Source organism: Neolamprologus brichardi, chromosome 2 (assembly GCF_056152115.1).
Source record: "Neolamprologus brichardi isolate AB-2024 chromosome 2, ASM5615211v1, whole genome shotgun sequence".
Classification (NCBI taxonomy): Eukaryota; Metazoa; Chordata; class Actinopteri; order Cichliformes; family Cichlidae; genus Neolamprologus; species Neolamprologus brichardi.
Genome location: NC_142105.1, coordinates 17,203,848 through 17,225,129, shown reverse-complemented (window position 1 = coordinate 17,225,129; position 21,282 = coordinate 17,203,848). Strand labels below are relative to the sequence as shown.

Sequence of the window (21,282 nt, the reverse complement as noted above, 5' to 3'; positions counted from 1 at the left end):
GTGGCTCTGCTCAAGCAGAATTTCTGACAAAAAAGTCCTGAAAGAGTGGGAAAAAGTGTTGCATTGATTTTTCTGCTATGCCCAGCTCTCTCTGTAGTTAAAGTTTGTTGCACACTTTGTTTGATTATATGGATGACTGAAGAAAAAAAACATGCATGTGCTGTTATTTGTAAAACTTTGCTGTGTTCCCTCACAACAATTAACCAAGTCAGGTTCCTGCATCATTGTTTAAACACCCAGGCAAGAGATTACTGAAAACATATTTCTTTGTCCAAATACTTATGTTACTGTACGTTTTACATGACTGCTTTAGTTCTACTAGAACAATGTTGCTCCATTGTTTGGGTTGGGTTAAGGTCGGTACATCCTGTTTATTTATTCCACTTGACTCAGTCAACTTCATATCAAAATTCATTATAAATTTACCGGCTTAATTTTAAAAACTAATTCATGTTTTATAATTATGTTTTTTGATAATAATTTACAGGTGGGATCACATTTTTCAACCAGATTCTTAACATTAATTTGGTTAGTCTGGCCTTCAACACAGTATTCAGTATTTATTTATTGTTTCTTATTATTTTTATTGTTATCCAACATAATCACTTTCAGAAAACGTCCCTCTTTTTATACAGATAGCATAAAAAGTGACATCAAGTTCTACTTTTCTTCCTAGTTTCTGATGGCATCATATTAATACATTTCAACATTTTGTCCTCTGTGTCAGCACACAGGAATTTCGGTATAATGCAGCCAACTACACCACCCACAACATGACCTCATTAATAAAGATCTTCTCACAATACTGAGAACTTCTTAGACAACTTTTAGAAAGATTAATCAAATTTATGGCAGCGCATTTCTGCATTAGTGTGCTACAACCTACACCTGCTTATCTTTTGCAGGGATGCTGGTGGTTACAGGCTGTCCTACTGCATACTGCTCACAGGGCTATACCACCTGCATCGTTTACTAACCAAATCTTCTTGTCTGCACTGTGGGAGGAAAGTGGAGCTTTTAACCATGTAAACCTTACATAAAGGCCGTGTGTGACATGTTCCTTTCTGTGAGACGAGTCGACTGTGGTTCTTAATGGATGAAGTTATCAGACCAAGAAATTCAGTCAGTTTCCTGCCTGCTGGAAACCAAAATGTTGACTGTATTACTTTTAAAAGATCTAAAACAGTCACTTGACACTCCAACTACTCCAGTAAACGTGATGTTATACACATCCTGCTCTGATAACATTGACTGTAGCGTCAGTCTTTTGTTTTAAAAGCCCTTTAATCGCATTTTGCACGGTACGAGGTACAGATAATCTGATCTGAGAAATGTTAACCCAAAAAATCAGAATCTACCAAAAAACAAAACGAAAAAGACAAAGAGCAGCCCTTGGCATAAAAAGAGACAATTTGAACTGTATAGCTTCATTCAGACCGTCTGACTCACCAGAGCTCATGCCAGTGTGGACCCACTGGCCAAGGAGGAGGTGCAGCTTAGCATTATAATGTTCCAGCTGCAGTCAACACAGTGTGGCCACGCAGCTTTTTTCAAATCGTATCTCCCTCCAGACTGCCAGTTGCAGCCGCTTCTACCTAAACTTAAATTCAGAGATCCGTATTTTTTGAAGTTGTCTAAAACCATAACACTCATAAATCCTTCTGATAGTCTGCAATCTAGCCAAGTGAAACTAGAAATGTGTTGCGTCTCCCTCCTTCTCTCCATTAATAAAGCCATGGCTGCTATGAAGAGAGGCTGACGGAGATAAATGGAGGGTGAGAAGAAGGAAAGTGCGAGGGAGGGAAAGAAAAGAGAGCTCAAGAGCAGGACACTTGGGGATGGAAGAAGCATCCATTGTTTGTTATTTTCGCTGGTGCACATCCTCCGTTTCTATTTTCTGGTAAGCTGAGGGGAATGAAAACCAAGAGTCCCAGAGGACAGCAAGGTTAACCTGTCGTTTTAAAGTCTGCATGCACTCGTCCACATTTATACTCAGGCTAGTACTCTACTGAACATCTTGTGAATCGTTGTGAGGATAAAATATGTAGGAATTTTAAAGATTTTCTATATATCTACAGTAGCTAATATGTAAATAAGCTGTCTAAACTAAATAAAAAATCAAATAAAAACCTGAGAACCTGCATCCAAATGCAATGATAAAGTTAAATGTGGGTCTTGAAGTAAATGTACCAATGCTGGCACTTAGCAGGCTGTGACTGTGTCGTGCCTGTTAGCTTCAATTGCTCCACTGTTGATTTGAAGCTTTTCAAACTGGCTGTGCCATCTATAATCCCTGTTGATTTAAATTTAGTTGTAGCTCTCTTTGATCACAGCCAGGCCTTGACACTTTCGTTTGAAACTGCTAAGAAGTATATATTTAACCTTGTCTAAGGTTCACATGCTAACTTAGCCCGGTTCAATCCAGGTGATCATCATTATCAGCACATGAAAACCGCTGTTGGTGCAGGATGAGAAGACAGCTGAAGTTGTGCAGCCCATCATGCTTAAAGCAACCAGTTCAGCTGCTAAAAGATAAGAACACCAGAGGCCGGTCTTCATTTGGGATTTTTGAATGTACAGTGGTTTCTTTAGAAAACATGATTCATGTCAGATTCTAAAACAGGGTTGGCTTTGTATTCCAACCAGTGAAACCAGGGCGTAAAAACTCGGATAACTTACTGTCCTTCACTTGCGAGGAAGCAGAGCCCACATCTGTGGTGCTGCACATTTTAGCCCATTTTACAACATTTTACATAAAATTATAGAAAAGCTCACAGTGAGAAAATCCACTTTCAAATAAATTTGGTTTGAGACACTTTCACAATTCAATCACCTCCACCCTCCCACTACATGACAGCATTAGTCACTGGGAAGAGTTCATCCCAAGGCTATATTACTTCAGCACACTTTTAAAAAGCCCTCAAGTTAGTCCAGAAAACACAGGACTGTGCAGCCAGCATCTGCAGTGATTTATTCTGATGTTAGAAGCACAGATGGATGTCTTTTCTAGGGCAGTAAAACATTATATATAAATGATATTTGAAAACAAGTATAAGCTGTTTAACAGGGCTATAGTTTGGTTAAAAAACAAACAAACAAACAAACAAAAAAACACTTTGATTCTTTTGCGTCCTTCCTGATGCAAAGGAATCTAACCAGAGACATTTTGCTTGATGGGCAAATATGTAAACGACTGCACCACTGAGCCACTATAACAAATTACAAGGCAACATTGATTTGCTACATTGTAAGCTATTTTGTAACTTTTCAATATTTTACTTTTTTTTTTTTTTAACATTTTTATATATTATTTTTGGCTAAATTATTTTTAACTGTCTGTTTGCTGTACACATCCAGCAAGGACTGTATTTATCCATCCATCCATTCACTTCCGCTTATCCTTTTTCAGGGTCGCGGGGGGCGCTGGAGCCTATCCCAGCTGTCACAGGGCGAGAGGCGGGGTACACCCTGGACAGGTCGCCAGTCTGTCGCAGGGCCAACACACAGGGACAGACAACCATTCACACTCATATTCACACCTATGGCAATTTGGATTAATCAATTAACCTATCCCCACCAACTGCATGTCTTTGGACTGTGGGAGGAAGCCGGAGTACCCGGAGGGAACCCACACAAACACAGGGAGAACATGCAAACTCCACACAGAAAGCCCCCGGCCTGATGGTGGAACTGAACTCAGGACCTTCTTGCTGTGCGGCAACAGTGCTAACCACCGTGCCACCGTGCTGCATGGTATTTATCAGTAAATAGAAATTAATACAGACTGTATTTATTTCTATTTTTTACATTATCACAAAACTATGTGATTTTACTTATAGAAGCAGTAGTGGTAGGGAAATGGTGAGGTTAAGGCTAAGAATTTGGGAAAGGATGAGATCGTCTTTAAATTCTTAAAATAACACATTTCCCTGTATTTCATCTCACAGAGCCGTATGCAGTAGTAGCTATATCAACAAGTTGGAGCTCTCCTATGCCCGGACACCTTTGACTGCACCATTCACTTACAGCTGCATTAAGCTTAACACACTAGTTGAGCGATTACACTTTCTGCATGAAAGTTCAAGCACCAATAAATTCTGCAAATTGCTGGAACATGAATGACAGCAGTGTCAAACATCTGAAGCACAGGTAAAATATGTAAAGTACAGTAATTGACTGGAGACCAAGGAAAGCTCTGCAGTGTGCTCAAACAGATGCCATGAGCTTAATAACAGCCTTTAAAATTGCGTGTGCAGCAAAGTAGAATCAGCAGATAAACATGTCGAATCAGTTCTGCCCGACGCTGATCTTTGCCATATTATGGCTGCTGCTTTAGCAGGCTGGAGCTGCACTGTTGCTGCTGTGTACACTATTCCTCTATTTGATCAGAATCCATAGGGATTGGCCTGTCAGACCATGTTAAGTCAACTAAGGGGAGGCTACACACACTAGTAGATGTGCTGAAGGCTGAACTGGAGAGTCACAGTGAGAAGAAGGAGGAGGAGGAGGAGGAGTGAGGGTCTAGATGATAAGGCAAATTAAATAACACATAAAGGGATGAAAGGGCTATGAAATAGTTCCATTTCCTATCCTTTATATTTTTAATATTATTTCACTTACATATGCAGCATTTACAACCCATATACAGCATTCAGATTCAGCTGAACTCAGAGATTTGACATGTACCAGGGTGCAGGCAAGTGAATGGTAGAAATACTGACTGAGGGGGAGAAGATGATGCTGACAGCAAAGATAAAATAGAGCAGAGGTAGAAGGGTGAGAAAAGCAGTGAACACTTGTAGAATTGTGTCAACATAACCTCCAGTCTTCAAAGTGATCTTCGTAAAAGTGATGTGTTTCCCTTTAAAATAAGTTCATCTGTTTATTATGGCAGTCAGCTCACTCAAATACAGTTATACAGAAAGTTGTCACTAGTTTTAACAAATGTGCAGGCATTTAAATGTACAAAAAAGGATTGGGTTAGGTCATCTTATTGCACAATTATAAAATGAATTATAAAATCAATGCAGATCATTGACCTTAAAAACTACCAAATTAGCCAAACGCATTTAACTCACAAGATAAATTTACCAGTGCTGAATGTCCTTGTTTTTAACACCTTTTCAATCTTCAGCTCTCTGTATAATGTTCCTGTGAATGCTGTGATGGTGGCGTGCATCACACCAACCATTCGTTATTGAGTGGAGCTCACTTTTACTATGGTTCTGGTAAGATTGTCATATTTGATCAACACCTCAGTGATATTTACCTTCCTTACTAAGTAAGTGAATTGACTCAGAATTATCCGAGAGGCAACCTTGATAAGGGCTGTTTGAATCTAATTGAATTTAAATGCAAATTACCTCCAATAGCATACAGGATACAATAGATCATGCTTGGTGAAAGGAGGTAATGCTATAAATCAGAGCAGTGCACCATATTACTGGCCATGAAATTAAATGATCATCATAAGATAACTTATGTACATCATCATAAATGATAAATTACAGTGTAAAATCACCACTATATGTCAACAGATTGTAGACTGTGGTCAACTAAATTCTGTTTACCCCTCCCAATTCAGTCCTAGCTATGGTGGCTCCTGTAGGACAAACAGCTGTGGCTGCCATTCCCCTGTAGTGACTGTAGGCTGCCAGTCTGCTGTTTAACTTGGGTGTCCATACACTGTGTGCACAATTATTTGTGTACACAGTGTAATCCTCAAAAATACTAATCAAGTTGTATTTTTGAGGATTAATTTTATTATTGAACAACTCCAGTGCTCTCGGTCAATCCAACATGTTAATGAACCTAAACCTGAATGTTTAGGAAAGTAAAAGTGAGGTTTTGTCTTTCTTAAGAGAATATATATATGAGGACAATTATTAGGCAACTATTAATGTGCAGAGGTTTTATGCAACAAACTGAAAAAACGAACATTTTCCCATCTCACTAGTTTATTTTCATCTGTGAAAATGAGAATAATAAAAAATACTCATAATGTACATATTAACATTTCTGACATCAGTGACCAATATAGCAAACCCTTCTTTTCAATAACATTTTGCCTGAGGAAGAGAGTATATATGGAGTGTTGATCTCCTTAGGCCACACCCTCATTCATCATGCAAATACACATCACCTGATATGCTTAAATCCAATAAGCACTCAAGTTTATACAGCTTGAAGTTGGAAAATATGCATAAAAATTATGATATGGCCAAAATACTCTTTTGCCTAATAATTGTGCATACTGGGCGTCCACTTCTATTTACTCTCTAGGAGTAGGAGGAGTTTACAGGAGGCTGTAAAACTTTGGCGCTGATAGCTGCTGTTAGCTGGCATTAATAAAATCATCTTCGAAATTTATCTAACACTGTGGGACACACAGCAAAAACAGCTCTCATGATGTGAGAATGTCATTTAACAGTGGATTTTTAGAACTTTCAAGCCTAACATTAGCTTGTAACCAGCTGTTGTTGTTGTTTAACTGATGTGTTGTCAGTCAAGTGCGACATTGTTGTGAATAAATAAGCATGTTTATGCACGTTTTCATGTGTTAGAGCCCTGACTTCATTTCAGGAGATGAGGTTTGAGGAGGATGGTGTGGAAATGAGAGCAGTGGTGGAGAAGGACAAAGGCCTAATGAAAATGTACATGTAGAAATATCAGATAATCATAAACAGTTTGAAAGAGCTATTTGTGATCTATAACTAAAAGTAACTTATGAGGTGCACTATGTACTCTAGCAACATACATAAAACGTGACTGGGTAGAATGCCGATGTCCATCCTGGCCACTGTCTTCAGGAGTAATCTTGCGTCCACTCTGGATTAATTAAGTTTATGACAATGTGCCTGTTTGTTGGAAAACGATATTACACACTATCATCATCATCATGAGTGCTGAAAGCCTTCACCCTTTAAAACCAAGCATATCATATTCAATACATGACTTTTCGAGACTTCTACATCATCAGTGTGATTTTTAGTCTCCCTGAACAACCAAAATAAATTGTAAATCACACATTTTTAAGAATAAAAAAAATGCCTGATATAGCAAACAACTTTTTTTCTTTGTCAGAAGGTTCAATAAAAACTATTTTTTAAAACTCTTTGAATTTTTTGGCAATTTTTTTCATGGTTCAGGCTTTAAAAAAGAAAATATCTGGCTCCCATCAAAATGTTGGGAGAAAATATAACTAAACAGGTGGGTGAGCAATAATTTCACTAACAGTTTTCATTCTTTCATTAAATACTTCTGACATGGTTATCCACTTCTACAGGACAGATTATCTAAGTGCAGTTAGATTCAGTTGTGATTGTCGTTTCCTAACTCCTAATGAATTCTCCTTTAGATCTTTCACTGACATTTGCTATAGGGTCAAGACTGTGTTTAAGAATGATGTCGTGTTTTTGACTATTCAGCCAAAACCTGTGGCTTTATTTGTAGGGAGGGGCGTCTACAACCCAGACCGGCTAGCAGATTTACCTCTGGATGCTTTACCACTACAAGCCCACCAACATCATCACCATCATTCAGTGAACACACACACACAGCAAACAAACATTGAATTAATTATTATTGCAGATTAGGGTTTTGTGTAATCAGCTCTGTTTAACCCCAATGGATCTCTTTTCATTTACACAGAAGAGAAACATTAGAAATTCATGAAGTGAACACACACACACACACTTTCTATTTCTACAGAAACCCTATTTAACCATATCCCTATTTCTCTCCAAGAAATAGGGATATGGAATGATGTAACGTGAATAAAAACAATAATTTGTGTCCCAGTTCTTTAGAGTAAATGCCTTTAAGCCATACATGGAGTTTCTTAGAATTCCCTACATTTATTTCGTGATTTCTAAAGCACTTGCTGCTTGCTTGGGATTGTACATTTAAGGCTTAACTATAAACTCGTCAACACGTACACACAAAAAAAAATGGAAAGCTTATACGGTACTCATTGTGACAACTAAATCTCCTTTATACTGATCATTTACAGTTAAAGTCTATTGCTTGTTTAGACAGAGGGGTTTAAATACAGGATGTCGTTTATCTTCTACCAGAACAAATGTAACGTGAAACAGCCCAGCAGCAAAAAAAAATACTCTGCTGTTGCTCTGGTGCCAAGGTGTCTTCAACTTTTTTTTCTCCACTTAGGACAAAGAAGAAAAATGCAGTCTCACTCTGGGATCCAGTCTCATTAAAGCATAATGCCTCTTTTATCAAGTGACTCCGTGCCAGAAAGAGGCCGGTGACCAAAATGTCTTCCACAAAGAGAGTTAATAACTGTGTGTACTTTCTGGAAACACTCAACTTTCTACACCAGCAAATGGTATTTCTGCTTTCTAACCCTGATGGACAGAACGTACGTTGCCCAACAAATATCTATGTCAGTCTTTCTGCTGAGGTTAGTTAGTGAAAGTCAGCGCTCTCACTTCAACAGCACTTTGAGGTCATCACGTAGAGCACACCAACATTCAACTGGATCATCTTGATTTAAACCTTCACGTCAGCAGGCCCCCACCCTGTCGATGATGAGTAAGACTCTGAGTCACCGAATCTTTATCAACTGTAGGGCGCCAGTCTGAGCTGAGGCTGACCTCCAGAGCTGACCTTTCATAACAATGTGCTTTACTATTATTCATAGTAGCAGAAGTGGATGTAGTGCTAGAGGGGGCAGCTTTGAGAGCTTAGTCTGAATGTTTTGCAGTTTGTCCCTATGGGCAGAGGTTGACTCCTCTCTGAAAGCCGGAATGAGGAGAAGTTCAATTTAACCTCACCCAAACCCTCCTCGCGTGGCACATGGGAAGTGAACCATCATGCATCATGCTGGCATCTGTGATTCTGTACGGATGATATCTTAAAGTTACACCACAGGTGGAGAAATGATCTGATTAGATTTTGGAGGACCTCGCTGTATAAATTTACAAATTAATGAGGAAACACATAAAGTAGGTTTAAATTGATATTGCACATTTATTATTTAAAGACAAATGTGAAAAAAATATGTCTAATGAACTAAAAGGCCTGATGAGCAGCAAATTGTTACATCTTAAATACAGCAGAAGTGTAGAGTAGTTTGCCAGCGCTTGCCTGGATCCACACTTGAAATCTACCCACTCCAATAATTTCTCTGAAACAGTGTGTTCGAACTTAAAAAAAATGGTCTAATAAACACAGTGGGAAGACTAACAATTAGCCATTAGCACCATGGGTAGGATCAACACAGCTGTCAAGCTGTTGTCGATTGCTATCAAGCTGTGCGCTGAAACAGGGATATTTCAAATGACCAGTGCTTGCTGGTTTCTGACCTGCCCAAGGCTATGACCATGTTGTTCTGGGATAAATAGTACTTTGGCATGGCATGAAAGTACTTCAGAGTCAGATGGATATTCTGGCTATTAGATATTTGTCTGATATAGGAAGAGTTTTTTACTTCTTTAAAACATTTGCTGAAATTTTCAGAATTGAACTTAACTTTGCTTAAAAAACTTGTTAAAGCAAATGTCTAATCAGCCAATCACATGGCAGCAACCCAATGCATTTAGTCATGTTAACATTGTCAAAGTGGCCTGCTGAAGCTCAACCCGAGCATTACGTTTGGGAAGAAAGAAAAAATAGGCAAATTTGAATGTGGCTGGTTGCTCCACAACCATTTCTAGGGTTTACAGAGAACGGTTGGAAAAACAGAGAATATCCAGAGAGCAGCAGTTCTCTGAGTTGATGTCAGAGGTTAGATAAGAATGGCCAGACTGTTTTGATCTAAAAGTAAGTCAATAGTAACTCAAATAACTACTAAGTAACCAGTCGAGGTATGTATTGTTAAACCTGGAGGCAGATGAGCTACAGCAGCAGAAGTAGATAAAAACATTTGTAGGGGATACATAGATATATAGAGAGAGGATGGGTTATGTAAAATGCTCCTGCCTGGGGGTAAAAACTTTGAGGTGGCTAGTCTTAGGTCTGATGCTCTGTAGGTGTTTTCCTAAGAAAAGAAATGAGAACAGACCATGTGCTATGTAGCTGGAGTCCTCTTTAATACTTTAATACTTAGCGCCTTCCATCTCTGGTGGTGGGTGTAATAATCCTGAAGCTGTGACGTTCCTGTTTCTGAAGCAGATTTTACTGATAACTCGGTTTGCAGAAATGCATCATTATTCCCGCTGTAAGGATGGGCTCTGTGGTAGCTCATTAGAAACTGGGTTTACATGGGTTACATGCAAATAGACTTTAGAGTAGGGGACTATGGCAGAAACTCGGTGGTGCTATGTAAGTTGGTGTTTACTTGTGCCGTCTGAGATGAGGTGTTTCTCCTACGTCTCACTGCAGAGCTGGTCCAAGCACTAAAGATTGCTGGCTAGCAAACTAGGCTAGCATAAAGACACACCCACAGTTTGAACTTTTGAAGAACTATTCTAGTCTATCAGTTTTATTTAGCTGTTTGATTTGAATGATGTTTGCCAGGGAAAAGGCAAAACCAGAGCAAACTAGCAACAGCAAAATTACAGCAGTGTCTCTCTCTTCTACCCGCTCATCACTGTAGAGTTGGCTAACATGCCAGGCCAGAGTAAAGACACAGAAACATTTTACATTTTTAAAGAACCCTAGAAAAAGTTACAAACCCTCTGTGCAGAAACTAATCTATCTTTCAACAACAACAAACACATCAAACTCCACGAAGTAGATACATTTTTTTTAGAGATGAGAGATGTTAGCTAATTTAGGAGCAAATGCCATGAATTTTAAATAAAAACACATACAGTATCAGCTGCATATTTGAGTAGTACAGCAAATCCATATGATGATCCAGTATTATCTGTTGGTTGAAAATATGTTGAGGACAGAGAGGAATCTCTTTGGTAAATAGTCAATGACTGGATTCTAAAATATTAGTGCATCTCTGAACAGGACACTGAGATTACTTCCAAGCTGTTAACCAGAATACAACCCACCTACCCCCCCGCCCCATCCCATCTCATCAGTGTTGGGGAGTAACGGAATACATGTACCGCCGTTACGTATTTAAAATACAAAATATGAGTAACTGTATTCCGTTACAGTTACCGTTTAAAAGGGTGGTATTTAGAATACAGTTACTTTGTTGAAATAAATGGATTACATGGCGGTAGTTCCCTGTTTCATATTGTGGCGGGTCAGGACTGTTTGGGTTTTGTTTGACAGCTACGGTCTGTTGTTCCAGGGGGCAGCGTTACGGTTGCCATGGTTACAGGGTGACGCTCTCTCTCTGCGTGTTTCCTGGGTGAGAAAGCGCCTGTTGTTGTTGTGCTAAGCTAATAGGCAGAATGCTACCGGTATAGCTCTAAAGAATGTAGCATCATAGGCAGTGTAGTCCGTGCTGCAGGGAGAATGGACTGCCATACACGTTATGTGTCTGTGAGCGAGGGAGGGAGAAAAAGGAAAAGTACGAGCTGTCATCGAGCAAAAACGGGAGCTGGAAGCATGTAAATATAATAATAACCACTGCAGCCAAGAAGAGTGCCTGACGAGCCCAGTTGTAAGTAAGCTATTAAGACTCGACTGTACACCGTGTTCGTGTTTTCCTCCGAAACAATAAGTTCCGTTGGAGCAGCCTTTCAACGCCTCTCTCTGTCTCTCGCTAGCAAAGTTGACCCAGACAACAAAGTAAAGCTATTTTTCGGCTACGAGCCCGACACAGAACCCACCGTATTAGCCAGAGGTCCATTTACTACGGTTCGGAGCCGCGGACCTTCAGTAACAGTAATAAATCACATTCATGTAGTTGTAAACAGCATGATAATATATTAAGTAATCCAAAGTATTCAGAATACGTTACTCTCGTTGAGTAACGTAACGGAATACGTTACAGAATACATTTTGGGGCATGTATTCTGTATTCTGTAATGGAATACATTTTAAAAGTAACCTTCCCAACACTGCATCTCATCGCATCTAAACATCCATTGATGAAAGAATTCATGTGCCAGAATAAAATCCCCTAATAAGTACACTTCTTGTTTCTCTTAGCTGCTGTGTCTTATTGATAACTCAGCTGTGTGCTGGAAAACTTACATTTCCTGTTATTATAGCTACATATGTATTTTTGGTCTTTGGACAAAGTGGTCCAGCCGTTTTCTTTCACTTTCATATTAGCTAAATTAACCTTGCAAATATTCTAAAGTGAGCTTTATATTTAGACATATGAGAGTAGCATTGATCTCCTTGTCAAACATTTCTGCAAATAGAATATTACTCAAATCTGTAAACCCTTCATTTGGGATACCCTGAAAGTTTCAATCACTCTTTTTATACAGCAGAAAAATGTAACTCATATGTTGAAATGTTCTTTTAGGCTACGTTCACACTGCAGGCGAAAGCGCATCAAATCCGATTTTTTTGACCCTATGCGACCCATATCCGATCATGGTATGACAGTGTGAACGGCACAAATCCGATATTTTCAAATCCTATCTGGGACACTTTCGTATGTGGTACTGAATCCAATACATATCTGATGTTTTAGAAAGCGACTGCTGTGTGAACGGTCGTGTCGCATTAAATCCGTCTTTTACGTCACTGACACAAGACAGATGCCAATTATCAGCGCCGGAGAAGACATCGTGAACGCTTCCTGGCCAGCCAGTGAAACTGTTGGGAAGACAACGTTGGAGAAACATGAACATTTTATTTGTACTGTATAATTTGCAGATTCTGACAGAAATCTGCAACTATCCTTTGAAGCACCGCTCCTCTCTAAAACATAAAAACAATTATTAGGCCAAATGTAAATAACAAAATAACTTAATAACTTAAAGCAAAATTGGGAAACGTAAAGTCCGAAGTCTTTATATTAAGGCCATCAGTCAAACAATACTGTTTGCTCTGGGTCTAAACAGAGCGTGTTGTGTGTGACGTCTTCTTTTACGCATGCGGGCCGCTTTGAGCGTTCACACACTAGAACACGTTTGCTGTCACATTTTATTTGTAGTGTGAACAAGCAGACAAAAAAATCGGATTTGATCCAAAAATCGGAATTGAGCATTAAGACCTGCAGAGTGAACGTAGCCTAAGTCTGATCATTCAGGCAGTGGAGATGACCACTGCAGATTAAAGATGGAATCCCTGAGTTTTCTTGTCTTATTAAAAATACAATCCAAAAGCATTTTATTTAGACAAGATGGCTGTCTCTGAAAAAACATTACAAAACTCAGAAAAGGTGAGTTATTTTTAAGTAGAACTGCAATACACAGAATATGCAAGTATACACATGCTATATGGGAGTTTCCACTTCTTTTATCGCAAAAAAGTGTCCTAATGTTTTTCATATATTAAATAAAGAATTAACCACGAGTCTGATGTATAACTGCTTCTTGCCACTGAACGAGTTCTTTCATATGACACAAAATAGGCTCCTTGATCATTTTATCTTGCATGAGATTAAGTTATGCCGGATTTTCACTGAAGAATAAGGATTCCCACATTGTATGACAATACTTTGATCAAAGCTGCTCTTTGAAATGTTGCAATACACAAGTCATAATAATATCGCACATGCCATGCGGCATACGACTGATAAGAGGGTTCGATGTAAAACAGAAGACACAAATCCAGAGGGAGAAGAGCAGAGCTCCAAATAAACCAAGCTCCGTGAAGCGGGTAAAGAGAAAGAAGAGTTAAACAAATAATTCGATTTTAGATGAACCCTATAAGTCTTTGACTGATTTCTAATTCCCCCCTGAAGAGGTTGAGCATCCTAAATTCACAACTTTAAGGTCAAAAGTGAACATTCTTAGGTGTAGCTGCGTTCCCACGAAAGGTCAAGGTGTGAGAGCTAAACGACGAGTTAGCAACCTGATTAATCAACCTGATAACAAGTGTTTTTCAGAAGTTTCTAAACCTTCTTACCTCCAAGAAGCTTCTATACTATGCTATATGCTACAATGCTATACCTGTTCAAGTCACAGCCTTTTCAGTGAGTTGCATATTAGTAACTGATATAGCCTGGTTCTTGTACTGGGACCTTTCTGGATTAGAAGACTTCATCATTGCGTACATGTTACACATGAATAAACATCAACTTTTAATTGCTGAAATCTAAATTTCATTCTTCACACTGGAAACGTCATCCGCAGCAGTAGGTCCAGCTCACCCAAACCCAGCCAAGGCCCTGGCTCACACTCATTCTCATTTAAACACCTTTCAGCTAGCGCTCCCTAATCCCACACTAGTTCTGAATACAGAAAAGAGCGGGTTCATGGTATGCTGCATATGTGCCTGTGCCTTTCCTGCAATTAAAGCTGACCAGCACACACAATGTCTTAGAAGTATATATGCAGCAGACTTTCATTTAACATTTATATTGTACACTTAAGCTAGGCTTTGTGTAGAGAGTTATAAAGGTTGCCCTGCATTGTGCACAAAACCCCCACAGTTCTCTATATGAACAGGCTTTACAGTCAAGAAGAACTCTAACAGTATTCACATATAAAACGTCTCTGCTCAAGCTTCTAAAGCATTGCATCTCCCATTTAAATCTTGAAAATGAAATTCAAGATCCAGTAAAACTGTGGGATTAAAATTACCCCATTTACCTTAAATATGATAATGTTTGAAGTGTTTTTGAAAGAAAAGAAAGCTAATTATGGTGTTAATGTGTTATTAATCTTGTGCAAGCAATTTATATATAAATGTCGTTTTTTTAAGACCAAACCAACACTAGCTTACTGGAAAAACAACTTAAACCTGTTGGTTAAATCTTTGACTTTAGTTAAAAAGAAAAAGGCTGCTTTTTTTGTTTCCTTTGTGGAAGATTTTGATTTAGTGAGTTAATCTGTTAAATCATGTGACCCCATCTTTATATTTTCTTTTTCCTATGTACGAAAGTTGCTAATATGTAAGGAATGTTTATTCTCTGAATGTGTAATATATGGTGCATTTTGTTTGTATATTAATTCTATTAATAAAAAAAAAGATCCAGTAAAACCCTAACTTTACATATTTCATATGTACATACAAAGCTTGCTAGAAGTGGCTTGATGTAGTCTACACATACAAATGGTGAGGACTCTAAACTGTCCTAAAATGTTTTGTTTCTTGTTCTCGAGTCTCCCTCATAAAGGAGAATTTTACTTATTTGAAACTGCCTGATTAAGATGTAATAAATCCAGCATCTACAATATGCTGTATACCAAGCTTGCCTGTAAAAATAAAAGGCATTTCTATATAGTGCCTTTCCAAGTTATCTTTAAATGTTGTGTAATTGCAGAGGTAACACTTGTGTTCAAACTGCCCGGCTGACACCCAAGGCTGGGTTCACATGTAGGTTCAGGCAGCACAAGACCTTTGCTTAAGGTTGGGGAAAGATCACGTTTTCCGGTTTTAAATCAGACAATAAATGTTTCCACGTCCCCAGGTTAGTGATTAAACACAGATATAAAAACAGGCATGGAATCATCAGGTGTGTACAAATATATAAAAAAGTGGATATTCTAGTATAAAAAATGTCTTAACCTTCAACGCATGTTGTGAGTTTTCATTTTTGCACTGTAGTGCTCCCACAGCAATAACTTGAGGTGACTTTTGTTTATGTTAGAGAATCTAATGCTTCACAGCGGGACAACAGGCCTAAAGCGATGGTAAGTAACACAGGCGAGTCTGTCTTTGTCTTAAAGGAAATCCTTCCTCCCTGCTGTTTAGGAAAGTGCCTGGAAAGAAGTTATGAAGTTTGAAATCAACATCTTTTCCAACTTAAATCTGAGAATATAATGCATAAATGTATAGCATAGAATATATAGTGTCCTCAACATCATCCTCTGTATATCTGTCTCACACTCGCTCTCATTCATCCCGCTGTCGTTCCAGCCAATCTTCCTCCTCCCATATATTTCCAGCATCTCTTCGTGCCTCATCATCCCCTCCACAATTTATGACTCTCTCTCTCTTTCTCTCTTCTCTTCTTGCTTCATGTCTTTAAATCTGTTCTCTCTTCTTATTTCACTTTATCTCCTCTTCCCTCCTTGTACGAGTCTCCTTCCTCCTCAGCTCTTTCGCAAATCATTTTGTCCCTTATGGCAAAATTTTTCTTTTTTTGTAAGTGCAGAGCTATTATAGCTCAATGTTGATGTTAAAAGACTTTTTTCAGTTTGTACAGTTTATTGCATCGTTTTAACAAGGATTCCATATATATCAGGTGCTGAACTGAATTAGCTTTGCCTCGAAACAATTATAATGGAAGAAACAGCAGCAATTCCCTCTGCGCTATACTCCTCCTCTCCCCTTCTTCCTCATCGCCCCTCTTTTCTGCTCCTCTTCCAACTTTCCGTGGTTCCGCCCGCTGTGAGCACGTTGTTCTTCTTGCTACTGATCTTTAGTTTCATCCTTTTTTTCTCTTTTCTGTGTCTAAGTTTTCTCTCATTGCTGTCTCCAGAATCTGAGGGCAGCTAAACGCACTGACTGAAGCGTCGCAGAAAAGCGCACTTTTCAGGTATCTTGATCATTTTTACGCATGTACATAGAAGTGTGCGGTTCAACATTTACATATTTCAAATGTATCCAGCATTGTTTGGTGTCAAACTTGGTAAAGTTGCAGTTTAATTGGACTCAACAGGTTCAAATAAATCAATTTCTGACTTATATTTTTTCCAGTATCTCCAGTTTGCAGTTATGGTGAGATGAAAACAAAGCAGAAAGTTTCTCTAATCGGGCTGTGACCTACTGATGAGGATAAGGATACATGATGCTTTTGAAAATTCTCCCAAGTCTTTCTAATCCATATAGCCCACGGTCGTTCGGCTTTACAGCTGTGAAGCTGTTGCCAAATGTGGGAATGTTTTATTCAGACGGAAAATTTACATGTGATGAAAATCTTTATAAATACCTTCCAGCTTTGGGCATGTCTACACACTTCCAACTTTTTAAGGGTATTTTCTACGACAGGCCAAGTAGACTGAGCACAGTCAGGCGTTGAGTGAGATGCAAAATATGGGACTTTTTATTATGTTTTCACCTTTCTCTGATGGAAACATAATACTCCAATCAGCATTTATTCTGCTACCATTGGATGGATCTATTAAGGCCAAGTTACGTCCACTTAATGCAAGATGGTTTGGAATACCACTTAATGTGTCAGAGGCTCCACACCAACACACAAACAGAGTGAAAGTGTGCAGGGACAGGGTAGTTGTTGTTGCAGCTGGAACAGTTTGAGGGTTACACGGCTCAAATAATCTAAAATATCACAAGAGAAAAGTCTCAATAACATTACTAACATTAATAATCACGAGGGCCATTTACTGCATAATGAGTTCTTTTACTTTGACAGCTTCGCTTGCAGGACTGTTCTGACACATCGCTGTAATGGATCTGAACGCTCTCACCACTGCTCTTCTGTTGCCCCGATGTTTCTCCACTACCTTCAATCTCCCATCTCTGCGCCCCTGCTGTAAATTACTCCCACCCCCTTCTCCATCTTTGTAATAGATGGCTGATGCTGGTCAGTGTGACAGAGTCGTCCTGCCGCCGGTTCATCTACCTGCTGATCAGATCTATATGACATCAGCTTCACACAATAAATCAGCGCGCACACACCTGCAGTTTCTGGTGGGTGCACGGCCTCCGTCCATTCTGACGATTGATGCGCACCTTATTGCTAAACGCCCAATATAATTCAACTCCCCACATCCCACCCCGTGTGTGTGCGCGCACGTGTGTGTGTGTGTGTATCCTGCTGGTGCATTGTAATGCACTCACATGCACAATTTGAATACACATCTGTTCTTCCTTTTTCCTCTCACACAAAGTGTTAAAACTATAAACTCACTTTCTGTCACTGCCTTCTAGCACTACACATCCTTTTTACATACACTTACACACACGCACACGCACACAGTCTCTCTTTCTCTGTTCATCCTCACAGAGAGAGAGAGAGAGGGAATAGGGAGTGAGAGAGCACCTGCTTGGCTGTAAAACACTCAGACAAACGGTCGTCTGTGTTTGGGAAGACTTGAACAAATGGGAAAATTATACAGTGGAACCTAAACGACACTCTTTCACCCATAGATGCATCGTCCCACGCAGCCGAGGAGACATTTTGGAGCATATCCAGTATTTTTTTGTTTGTTTGTTTTAATGCCTGTATTTGTTAAGAGCATATGATGAGTATACCTGAGCAGAAGCAACAGAAGGTAAATAAACTAGGACTTCAGAAACAAGTACTGGAGCTGCTAAAGAAGTGAAATAACCAGAGAGACACAACAAGATGCAAAACTTAAAAATCATAAGACATAAAAAATGACCCCAAAGGGACCAGAGCGAGACAAACTGCCAGGTCACGCAAACATACAAAGAAAAGGACACAAATGACAAGCGCGTGTGCAACAAGACTGAGGTGGGAAGGAATAGCAAAGAAGGAGACAAGCGACGCAGAATAACGACCGCAAAGAGACCGCTGAGTCCCTGCAACCTCAGAGACACGGATGTGAGTTCAGAATGAACAATATTTCCTGCGTGGATGCCGACTCTTTATATCGCACTACAACTCTGGCTGAGAGTCCTTGAGCTTCCCTGGAGGAAATGCGATTCACCCGCGATGTCCAGCTTTTAGCAGACTCGTGTTATTTTATCCGCCCACGTGTACGCTGATGCATGAATAGCAGGCAGCCTGTTGGCCTTGCAGTGAGTTTAAAAACCAAAACTGTCCAATCAAAGTATCAAAGCCTGAATTTGTATCCAATCAAAACGGTTGTAACTAACGAATGGACGCACGTCCTAAATAAACGACACCCGTGTTCTTTCCTCGCGCGTAAAAATGCTCTTCTTCACCTGAGTCTCTCACCTCTGACAAACACACACACGAGGATCAGGCGCACTCCCTGCTCTCTCGCTATCTCGTACACTCGGCGCGCGCGCGCACACACACACACTCAGCACGAGAAGTAAACTCATCGCCCGCACTCATCACGCGCACATACGCGTTAAATCGGAGCGTGACATCCTCTTACCTGGTGTTTCAGAGGAACTAATCCTGAATCCAAGCAGATAACGGAATCTTGACCAGACACAAATGTTAAAAAAAATAATCCCAGCACTGGCTCTCTTTTCTTTCCTCCTCTCCAAAGTGACGGGACGATATAAGCGTAAATAAGCAGCCGAAGAAGGTTGTTTTCTTCTCTCCTCTGCCCCCCAAAAATGAGATGTAGACCCTCAGACAGACAGCCTCTCTGGCTATAAAAAGGAATAAAATCCCTTTTCCTCTTCTCTCCTTCTTTCTCCGAGATGTTGGTAGGATAAAGTCTCCTCCAATTAACCGCAGTTAGGCATCTCCCCCGCTCTCCCTCTCTCTTTCTCTCTAGCTTTCCTTTCCTCTCCTCCGCTCTCCGTCTATCCCGCTCCTTTCTTCCAGGACGGGATGGAAGACAAAGAAAAAGCAGGTACAGACCTCTGTGTTCAGTCTTTTCTCTGACTCTGTCCGGGCAATGGTGTGGAAGAGTCGCTCTACTTTGCGCAGCCAAAAATAACTTCCAATCTCCAAACTGGAATCCCGAGAAGCGCTGGCACTCAAATAATCTCTATTAAATTCTTACAATATTCATACTGTGGCGCTGTAGTAGAAATAACGCCTTTATGTTCGTCCGTGTTGCACTTTGTGGAGGTTTTTCTCTGTCCCTATAATATTTCTACAGGGGATTTAACGCGCCAGCAGCAGTCAATGTGTGCCCACAGAAATGTTGAGGTACTTAATATTTTATGATTTATGATCTCTCTAAAAGTCATGTATAATTCCTTTATATAAGGTTCATTCCAAGTTTCACTGATGGCAAGACAGCTGAAGGGAATGACAGGAAATGTGTCCTTAATGACCAAGTAATAATCTGCAGGTTCCAGCTTTGTGGGTTGATATCGTCAGTATATCGATTCATCAATAAGTAGATCCAGAGGGGCTGCTGGAGAGGCATGAGAATCAAGCTGCAGTGGACCGTTCACCTTTCTCCTCACATCCACTCCAACAGCTCAAAGTTTGTCCGTTAAAATCTCCAGAAGTCAATCAGCCAATCTATCAGCTCATAAAAACAATGAGTCCATACTAAATCAGCGATCGATTACTTACAGCGCAGTAATTCAGGAACAGGCTTCCGCTTTCCTCTAATTTTCCCCAAAAGACCTTTTTGGAAATAATAGCTTGCGCGTGTTCTCCATTTCTCTGCTGTCTCCTCTTTGCTTTCCCCCTTTTTCTTACTTTTCTTCCTCTCCAGGAATGTGTCCCTTACAGGTCAGAGTGTTAAACCAACCTTTTTTCTTTCCTGGACACAATCCCGGAATGTGCTTTGCTGCCAAAATCACAAAAAAGTCCACTTGAAATGACTTTTGGAAATCCTTCTCGTAGCGCTGGGAGAAAAGGGAGAGGAGGGGAGAGCGCGAAGTCTTTAGCCGCTTCTTCTGGGTCGTCCACAAACCCGATGAAGAGGAATGAGGAGATGGGGAGGAGGAACAGGGGGAGCAGGATCTCCTCCCTTTTTTAAGCTACAGAATGGGCAGAACGATGAAGGGACCAGAGGAAGAGGAGACTGGAAGGAGGAAAGTGTCTGCTCCTCTGATTAAACCACAAAGGAGGAACACCACTTTTTAATCGGTGGCTGAAACAGCGCCTCTTTTCCCCCTCTCTTCCAGAAATACTTACCCTGCTCATCCGTTTCCCTCCGATACTTTACCACCTGCCCACAGAAAGGCAGATAAAAGACATGAAATCTGTCATTTCTCGCGGAGGCTTTTATCCAAAGTGCCTTAAGAGAGTCCACAAGAGAGCGCAGAGAAGCCAGAGAGAGAGAGAGAGAGAGAGGGAGGGAGGGAGAGAGAGAGAGAGCTTTGGGCAAGAAAAAAAGAAATTAAAGGAATATCCTTCTTCTTGTTTCTGTGTTTTTGCGTGTGCTGATGTTTAAACCCGTGCCCATGTCAGCTGGTTTACTGTCGTGGGTAACACGGAGGGTTTGTGTTGTTGAGATGAGACATTGATAGAAATGACTGGGATAGACGGCACCGGGCTGCTCTCGCTCCCCACGCGAACGGCGCTGTTCCTTCAGCACTACACAGACACACAAACACAGCCAGAGTGGCGAACAGAAAGAAACGAGGTGAAGGTGCACAGATGCGATTTTATTACATTAAACTGGACTTTTTATGTAGTTAGTTAGTTTTTTTTTATATTTCCCTCTTAGTGTTTGTGAGGTGGTGTGTTCATATCATCTTACCAGCATTTTAACGCTACAGATCTTTATTTTTAGAGGGAAAAACACAAAG

At 40.1% G+C, this 21,282-nt stretch overlaps 1 protein-coding gene across 3 annotated transcripts in view; it reads right to left on the bottom strand.

The window, feature by feature from the left end:
• The window catches only part of il1rapl2 (interleukin 1 receptor accessory protein-like 2), a 446,246-nt gene extending 425,469 nt beyond the window's left edge, over window positions 1-20,777 (bottom strand). For all 3 annotated transcript variants that reach the window (XM_087847635.1, XM_035910998.2, XM_006781884.2), the window contains exon 1: window positions 18,990-20,777. The gene's annotated coding sequence lies outside the window, so the exon portion shown is untranslated. The remainder of the gene's footprint in view (window positions 1-18,989) is intronic.
• Between the last annotated feature and the right edge of the window lie 505 nt (window positions 20,778-21,282).